General features: G+C 41.4%; 1 non-coding gene across 1 annotated transcript; it reads right to left on the minus strand.

Annotated features, from left to right (window-relative positions):
• Nucleotides 1-9,004: 9,004 nt before the first annotated feature.
• LOC111765631 (U6 spliceosomal RNA) lies at nt 9,005-9,109 on the minus strand. The gene has a single exon (XR_002797929.2). It is a non-coding gene; the product is annotated as a U6 spliceosomal RNA (small nuclear RNA).
• Between the last annotated feature and the right edge of the window lie 317 nt (nt 9,110-9,426).

Consider the following 9,426-nt stretch of genomic DNA (forward strand, 5'->3'; position numbering starts at 1 on the left):
ACATAGAAACACCACTGATTTTTGCATATTGATCTTATATCCTGACACTCTACTGAAATAATTTATTACCCAGCAGTTTTGGTGTAGATTTTTGAGGATTTCCTAGATATACAATCATATCATCTGTGAATAGTCAAAGTTTTAATTCTTCCTTTCCAATTTGGATGCCTTTTATTTCTTTTTCTTGCCTGATTGCTCTAGCTAGGATCTCTAGCATTGTATTGAACAACAGTGGCGACAGTGGGCATTCTTGTCTTGTCCCTGATCTCAACGGGAAAGCTTTTAGTTTTTCACCATTGAGTACAATGTTAGCTGTGGATTTTTCATAAATGGCCTTTATCATGTTGAGAAAATTTCCTTCAATTCCTATTTTTTGTACTATTTTTATCAAGAAAGGATGCTGTATTTTGTTGAATGTCTTTTCTGTGTCAATCGATAAGATCATGTGATTTTTCTTGTTTGATTTATTAATGTGGTGTATTATGCTGATTGATTTTCTTGTGTTGAACCAGCCTTGCATGCCTGGTATAAAACCCACTTGATCATGATGGATAATTCTTTTAATGTGTTCTTGTATTCGATGAACAAGTATTTTATTGAGGATTTTTGGATCTGTATTCATTAGAGAAACAGGTCTGTAATTTTCTTATTTTTTTGTAATATCTTTATCTGGCTTTGGTAATAGGGTGATATTGGCTTCATAGAATGTGCTTGGTAGCATTTCTTCTTGTTGAATTTTTTGGAAGAGCTTGAATAAGATTGGTTTTAAATCTTCTTTGAATGCTTTGTAGAACTCACCTATGAAACTGTCTGATCCTGGGCTTTTCCTTTTGGGGAGCTGTTTGATGACTGTTTCAATTTCTTTACTTGTGATTGGTTTGTTGAGGTCTTCTATTTCTCCTAGTGTCACTGTAGGTTTTTTGTATATTCCTAGGAATTTTTCCATTTCATCTACATTGTCCAGTTTTTTAGCATAAAGTTGTTCATAGTATCCTCTTATGATCTCTCTTATTTCTGTGGGGTCAGTAAAGTTCCCTTTTTCATTTTTTATTTTGTTTATTTTCATCTTCTCTCTTTTTTTCTTAGACAGTCTAGCTAAGTGTCAATTTTGTTAATCTTCTCGAAGAATCAACTTTTGGTTTTGTTAATTTTCTCTTTTTTTTGTTCTCAATTTCATTTATTTCTGCTCTGATCTTTGTTATTTCATTTCTTCTACTTGCTTTAGGATTAGTTTGCTGTTTCTTTTTCTAGTTTCTTCAGCTGTGCAGTTAGGTCATTGATTTTAGCTCTTTCTTCTTTTTTAATGTAAGCACTGAGGGCTATAAATTTTCCTCTCAGCACTGCCTTTGCAGTATCCCATAGGTTCTGACATGTTGTATTCTCAGTCATTCATCTCGAGATATTTATTGATTTCTCTTGAAATTTCTTCTTTGACCCACTGATTATCTAAGAGTCCATTGTTTAATTTCCATATATGTATACATTTTCCCTTCATTTGCTGCTTGTTGATTTCCAGCTTTACTCCATTATGATTGGAGAAAGTGCTTTGTATAATTTCAATTTTGTTGAATTTATTGAGATCTGCTTTGTGTCCCAACATATGGTCTATCCTGGAGAAAGATCCATGAACACTTGAAAAGAATGTATATCCTGCTGTTTTGGGGTGCAATGTTCTGTATATGTCTACTAGGTTTAGTCCATTTATCTTATTATTCAAGCTCTCTGTTTCTTTATTGATTTTCTGCCCAGATGTTCTATCCAAAGCTGAGAGTGATGTATTGAAGTCTCCAACTATTACTGTAAAGATGTCTATTTCCCCCTTCAGTTTTGCCAGTGTTTGCCTCATGTATCTTGGGGCATCCTGGTTAGGTGCATATATATTTATGATGATTGTTATTTCTTCCTGATGAATTATCCCTTTTCTTAATATGTAATGTCCTTCCTTGTCTCTAATAACAGTTTTGCTTTTAAAGTCTGTATCATCTGAAAAGCTACCCCAGCTTTTGTTTTTGGTTACTGCGTGCATGGAATATCTTTTTCCAACCTTTCTCTTTCAATTTATTGATATCCTTGCATCTATGGTGAGTCTCCTGCAGATAACATATAGATAGCTTATATTTTCTTATCCGTTCTGCCAGTCTGTGTCTTTTAATTGGGGTGTTTAATCCATTAACATTCAATGTTATTACTGTAAAAGCAGTTCTTATTTCATCCATTTTGATTTTTGCATTTTGTCTGTCATTTTATATTTGATACTTTTAGTTACTGTTACTGATACAGTTGTCATTTCTAGACTCTCTTGCAGGCCTCTCTCTCCTGCTTTTTCTTTTCAGGCTGTAACACTCCCTTTAGTATTTCTTGCAAAGCTGGTCTTTTTGTTATAAACTCTCTCAGTTTCTGTTTAGCTGTAAATATTCTAATCTCACCCTCATTTTTAAAAGATAATCTTGCTGGGTATTAAATCATTAGTTGGCAGTTTTCCTCCTGCAGTATCTTAAATATATCATACCACTGCCTCCTTGCCTCCATGGTTTCTGATGAGAAATAGGCACTTAATCTTAGTGGGTATCCCTTATATGTTATGCATTGCTTTTCTCTTGCTGCTCTCAGAATTCTCTCTTTGTTTCTGGCATTTGACATTCTGATTAGTATGTGTCTCAGAGTTGGTCTATTTGGATTTATTCAGATGGGAGTACATTGTGCTTCTTGGACATGGAAATCTATGTCCTTCAATAGGGTTGGGAAAATTTCCACCATTATTTCTTCAAATATTCTTTCTGCCTCTTTTACCTTCTCTTCTCTTTCTGGGACACCCATGACATGTATGTTTGCATGTCTCTTGCTGTCATTTAGTACCCCAAGACCCTGTTCAATTTTTTCCATTCTTTTCTTCATCTGTTCATTTGTTTGTTCACTTTTGGAGGCCATGTCTTCAAGCTTGCCGATTCTTTCTTCTGCTTCCTCAAATCTGCTGTTACATGCTTCCAGTGTATTTTTAATTTCATTGATTGCACCTTTCATTCCCATAAGGTCTGCTCTTTTTCTATGTATACTTTCAAATTCTTCTTTGTGCTCATCCAAAGTCTACTTAATATCCTTAATCTCTTTAGCCATCTCATTGAATTTATTAAGGAGATTTGTTTGAACATCTAAGATTAGTTGTCTCAACTCCTTTATACCAACCACAGGCTTATCTTGTTCCTTTAATTGGGCCATCTCTTCCTGTTTCTTGGTATGGATTGTAATTTTTTGTTGGTGTTTCCACATCTGGCTTGCTAGATATATTTAGTCTGGGTGCAGTTTCTCCCTTGGTTTAGGGATTTCTTATCTTTTCTCCCTTGCTGATTGTGTAGTAGGAGCCAAGGATGTAGCTGGTGCTGTAAGCTATGGAGGCTGAAGCTGCCCACATTGCCCCAGGAATTGATGAAGTTTCTCCCACCTTTCTCCTCTGTCAGGGGCAGGGACAGAGCTGTAGCCATGTATAATGATCCCAGGTGGGCACAAGACTGTCTGTAGTCACCTGAAAACACTGATGAAGCTTCACACCCCTTCCTCCCCTACCTTAGGCAGGGATGGAGCTATAGTTTTGGTCAGCAATCTATGCTGTATGGGTCCAAAATGACCACATTGGCTCAGGTAAACTGATGTATTACCAGACCCTCTCCCTACCAGGAGTGGGAATGGACCCTCTGGAATGCCCAACAATCTAATCTCTGTGGGCCAAATATGCCTGCAGTTGCCCTGAGAGGCTTAGGGAGTACTGTTCCTTCTGCCCTTTCAGGGGTGGGAACAGAACCACAGATGCTCAACCCTTCAGTCCTGTAGACTGAAAGTACTCACCATTGCCTGGAGAGGCTGAGGAAGCACCAGCTCGCTTCTATCCTATTGGGTGGTGGGGGTGGTTCTGTGGGCACTCAAAAGTTCAGTCCCTTTAGGCCAAGAATATCTGCCATTGCCTGGCGAGGTTAAGGAAACACCAGCCCCCTTCTATCCTCTTAAGGTATGGGGTTGGATCCACAGGCACCCAATAGTTCAGTCCCTATTGGCTGAAAGTACCCACCATTGTCCAGAGAGGCTGTGGAGACATCAAAACTCTCCTATGCTATTGGGGGTGGATTCATAGGCATCCAATAGTCCAGTCCATGCAGGCTGAAGCTCTGTTGTTGCCCAAAAAGGCTGTGGAAAGACTACCCCCCTTCTTTCCTATTGGGGGATGAGGGTGCATCTACAAGTACTCACAAACCAGGCTGTGTGGGCCAAAAGCACCTGCAGTTACCCAAAGAGGCTGGGCAAACGCAGTCCGTCTCTTATCCTATTGGGGATGGAGGTGGAGCTACAGGTGCCCAACAGTCAGACTTGTGCAGCCCCCAATTTTTGCCCTGAAAGGTTGAGGCGACACCAGCCCTCTCCTATTCTGTGGGGTTACAGAGGTGGAGATGGGCTCAAAGGCACTCAAGAAATCTGTGTGGGCTGAAAACTCCTGCCATTGCCCAGAGAGGCCAAGGATACCCAGCTCCTCTTCTATTCTCTTGGGGTGTGGGGATGTAGCCCCAGGTGTCCGACTATTTCAGCCTCTGCCAGCGGAGAGCATTTGCACTTCCCTGGAGAGCCTGGTGCAGATCCTGCCAGCTACCTCTCTGCTGGACGTGGGGCTGGAGCCTAGGCTAGGGCTGCAGTCTGATCTTGGTGGAAAGAAGCCTGTTCCTAACTTCACTGGATTTCAGTCAGCCTGGCTCCCCCTCATGCTGGGGGCGCAGTCAAGATGGCAGCTCCCGGACTCTTTCCCACTTGGACAGGCTCAGACCCCAGCTGGCTCTAGGATTATACTTAGTCAGCTGAGTTCACTAATCAGTAGCTGAGGTCAGTGGACACCTGTCTCTTCTTCCACCATTTATGGGACATGGAGCTTTTAACTCCAGCCACGAATAGCTCCTGAGGGGGCTTGTGCCCCTAGAGTAGGATGAGAACCAGGCTCTGTGGCATGGCTTGCAGCTTCCCAGAGAGGTGTGGCATGGCTTGCAGCTTCCTCTCTGCCAGAGGTGGGACTGGGGTTTAGGCTAGACCTGCAGTCCAGCCTGGGTGGGAAGAAGCCGGTTCTTACAAGCACTATGATTTTCAGTCAGCGCCGCTTCCCCTTCTGCCCGGGCCAGAGTCAAAATGGTAGCCACTGGCTTCCCTCTGACCTGGACAGGCTCAAAGTTTAGTTGTTCCTAGGATTCTACTTCAGCCCACTGAATCCACTAATCAGTAGCTGAAGTCGGTGCCACTCCGTGTTTTCCTCCCGTTTTAATTGGGGGAGATGGAACTTCAACTCCAACCATGGAATAGCTTCCGAGGCGGCTTGCCTGCCATGGGCACCAACCTCTGCAGTGTGGAGTGCTCTACTCATGATTCCTCCGTGCAGATGAGTAGTCTCCTCCTTCTACACTGTCAAGGATGTTGCAGGATACTCCTGTGGTCTCCTGAGTCTTCCAAAAGATGCTTTAGGTATAGCTCTGGATGACCAACAACCGCCCTGTTTCAGGAGCTGACCCCAGGTGCTCCTTACTCTGATGCCATCTTGGCTCCACCCCCCCATTCAGCTTTTTTCCCCTTTAAAGCCCAATATTTTTTTCTAGACTATATCTCATTGTTGGCCATTCTGGGTTGATTTCTTGGTATTGTTCCTTTTTCATTGCTTTGGATTTCTTCTTTATGGAATCATATTACATAGATGTTTCATAGTCATCATTTTCTTAAAATTTTTTAGACAGTTTTGAAATATTAGGTTATTCTTTCTCTTTTCTTCTCTTTTTGCTGGACATGTCTTTCTGGCATGGTTTCATTGTCTGTAAATTTTCTTTTTTCTTATAATTTTGAATGGGATTTGACTGTGGGCCTTTTTTGTTACTCACTTTTTAAGTGAAATGAGTTTTCCTATACTTTCCTGTGGAAAAATAAGGCTGGGATAGCTTTTCAAGTAACTTGTTTCTAGAGCCCCATATTCAATTATTTTCACTAATTGATCATAAATACAGTTGGATACTTTCAGATAAAACCTTTCTCTATTCTTCCACTTTTATCTGGACTGGCTCCTTCTCTGGCCCCCTTTGCCCTGCTTAATTTGGATTCTGCTCTCAGCAGTTTCTCCTAATTGCAAGGCTTTGCAGAGGAATTTGTGATTAGGCTATCTGAGGGCCTGCTGATTTTACCAGATGTCAAGGCAAAACATATAATGAGCCTTAATTGAAGGCATTACCCCTCAGGTAAGGGGAGAGCACAGCCCACCGACAACTACCCATCTTACAATCCTCCCTCTACCCCTTCAAGCCCCAACTGCATTTTTGTAGCCCAGAGATGAGAGATGGGGTAGTGCCTACAGATTCAGTTGAACAATCCCTTGGCATGCCCTGCACAGGTGGTGTAGTGCCTTAAGTTAGGATGTGAGTGTGTTGGCTCAACTCCAAGAAAGAAACATTTTAATTTCCTTTTCTATAGGCAGTAAAAAAATATTTATTTGGCAGCCTACTTGTACAGGATTATAGTTTTATTTTGCTTCAACTGAGAGAAACTAAACTTTGATCTCTGATGGTCAAATGTGGGGTGCTAGCTGGCCATTGTCCTGGGATTACTGAGTTAGAAAAAGTTTTGGGACTCAGTCAAGGTCATTCGCCCTCTCCAGCCATGTAATATTGCAAATCTCACTGGAGGGGCAAAGATTGATCAATTTATCCATTTGTATAAGGCTTCTGGGGCTTCCCAGGAGGACAGGAATCAAAATGCCCATCTTTAATCTCCAAAATTAATAGGTAGGGAGACCTTTTGGGATGGACTTGTGGGGATTCTGACCAAACCTAGTGGTGCAGAAAAGAGCTATGGGAGCCATGAAATAAAATCAAGTGCAAGAAAAGGGTACGATAAGCTGATGACCCAAGTTCAACATGAAGCTGTCAAGATTTCCTCTGGACCCACCTACCCTATTGTCCTCTAGAAAACACTGGTCTGAGATTAGGGAGTAATTGAAAAGTGAGCCCAAAGGTGGCATGCCCAGGCAGATTGGCTTGTGGGAGTGGTGCTATCTTTCTTAGAAGAGGGTTAAAGTCCTCATTAGGGAACTGGCCCAACCAGGGTCATTGGAGAGTGACCCAGTATTGCCAGGCACCTTCTGGCACTCCATTTTCTCCCTGGGATGTCAAGCAGAGTCAACCTACCCATCCCATTGAACAATGGCTCCCCCCATTGAGATATGGAAATTGGACAAGATGCTTCCTTGGACTGCCTAATGTCCCTGGGTACTTCCGAATAATTCAGAAGTTAGGGAAAGTTCCCATAAGGATATATTGATTCTGGCTTGTCTAGCCCAGGGAATTCTTGAGCATTAATTTAAAAAATCATCAGGTCACAAGAGGGCAATGCTTAACACAAAAGAATGTATTACTAACGGGGACATTTTAAGAAAAATATTGGAAAGATATGTTTAAGCGTGGGGCTTACCCCTAAATTATATGAAGTGATTTCACTCACTCTAGTCCTGAACATATCGGAGAGAGAGAGAGAGAGAGAGAAATAGAGAGAGCAAGGGGGGTGGGGAGGCAGAGCCTTTTTCAAGACACAGAGAAAGGGGGTGGGGGATTGGGAAAGAGAAAAAGAAAACACAGACTCCCTCTTGTCCATGTGGTCTTTTTAATGAGGAAGAGTGAACCAACTGGGATTTTTTATGACGGGTGTCCGAACTCGACTGGACAGGAGTTATCTTTCAAAGCCATTCTGAGTGGGAGTTTTGGCAGGTCAGGCCAACTCTGGTTCCCTGACAATAAGATCATCTTCTCTAGACTCAGGTACTGTTTAACCACATAGATAAAGAGTAATTTAAAGCCTCAACACTCTGGATGTGGAGATCAACTGAAAGAATGATATGTAATGGGTTGATTTAAGCCTTCTTCCCTTGAGTCAGGGAAAGGAGCAATGAGCACGTGCATCTTGGACAGAATTGATATGAAGCATTTAGGAGAGGGTTGAAATATTTCCTGAAACTTACAATGTTACAAACTCTGCCCTTATCATCTGGATAATATTTTGATATTTATTTTGATTACTGTTTGTAAAAATCTCCATTCTGTGAATAAAATGCTCCATGCTGGAGCATTAGAGACCGTTGAAGACCTATTCATCCATCCATCCACCCCCGCAACAACCCATCCATCCATCCATCCACCCACCCACCTACCCACACATCCATCCACCCACCTACCCACACATCCACCCACCAACCCATCCATTCATCTACCCACTCACCCACCCCCACCCCTCTCACCTTCTTAATATCTAGTCAATCTGGTAATTTCTCTCCATCCCAATTTTCTTCTCTGTATGTCTGCAACATCCTCGTAACTGGTCTCCTTGCCTCTAGCCTTTTCTATCTTGCATCTTTTGTCCATGTTTTAGCCTGAATGATTTAAACTTCAGTGTCCTCATTTGTAAAATCAAGCTAATTATATTTACTCCTCTGGATTATTATAAACAGTTATCATTGTTTATTCATTCATAAACTATTTATGGAGCTGCTATTTCATGTGTCAGGCCCTATTTTAGGCACTGGGGATACAGCAGCAAACAAGATAGATAGGTCCCTGCCCTCATGGAACTTTTGTTCTAATGAGAGAGACAGGAAGTAATGACTTAAAAAAATACATGAAGCAATTTAATATATTTTCAAGAATAGTGCTGTGCATAAAATGGTTAGTGCCATACTTGGGACATACAGGTATTTAATTAATAGTAGTTCTCATATTAACAGTAATTAGTACTATCATGTTGTTTTTCTTCCTAAAACCTTTCAGTAGTAATTATGACTGTTTATTGAGCATTAATATTGAGCCAACCATTATGCTAACACTTTACAGTTTATTTAATTTCACTTTACAGTTGTTTCTTTTCACAACAATCCTATGAGGTAGATATGATTTGTTCCCTTTTTATTTTTTAGGCAAGGGAGTAAAGAGTTTAAGAAACAAGAAAACAAGAAAAAATAATGGAATGCTTCATGGATTTTGTATGTCTTCCTTTTGCAGGGGCCATGCTGATCTCTGTATTATTCCAATTTTAGTATATGTGCTGCTGAAGTGAACACTGATCCCTTATTTTTTATTTTTTAGAGATTTATTTATTCTACCCCCCCTCCATTGCTTTTACACTTGTTGTCTGCTCTCTGTGTCCATTTGCTGTGCATTCTTCTGTGTCTTCTTGTCTTCTCTCTAGGCAGCACTGGGAACTGATCCTGAGACCTTCCAGAGTGGGAGAGCGGTGCTCAATCTCTTGTGCCACCTCAGCTCCCTGGTCTGCTGCATCTCTTATTGTCTTTCCACTCTCTGTTTTTATGGTGTCATCTTGCTGTGCCAGCTCTCTGCATGGGCCAGCACTCCTGCGCAGGCCTGCTTGCCTTCACCA

Source organism: Dasypus novemcinctus, chromosome 19 (genome assembly GCF_030445035.2).
Source record: "Dasypus novemcinctus isolate mDasNov1 chromosome 19, mDasNov1.1.hap2, whole genome shotgun sequence".
In the NCBI taxonomy this organism is placed as follows: Eukaryota; Metazoa; Chordata; class Mammalia; order Cingulata; family Dasypodidae; genus Dasypus; species Dasypus novemcinctus.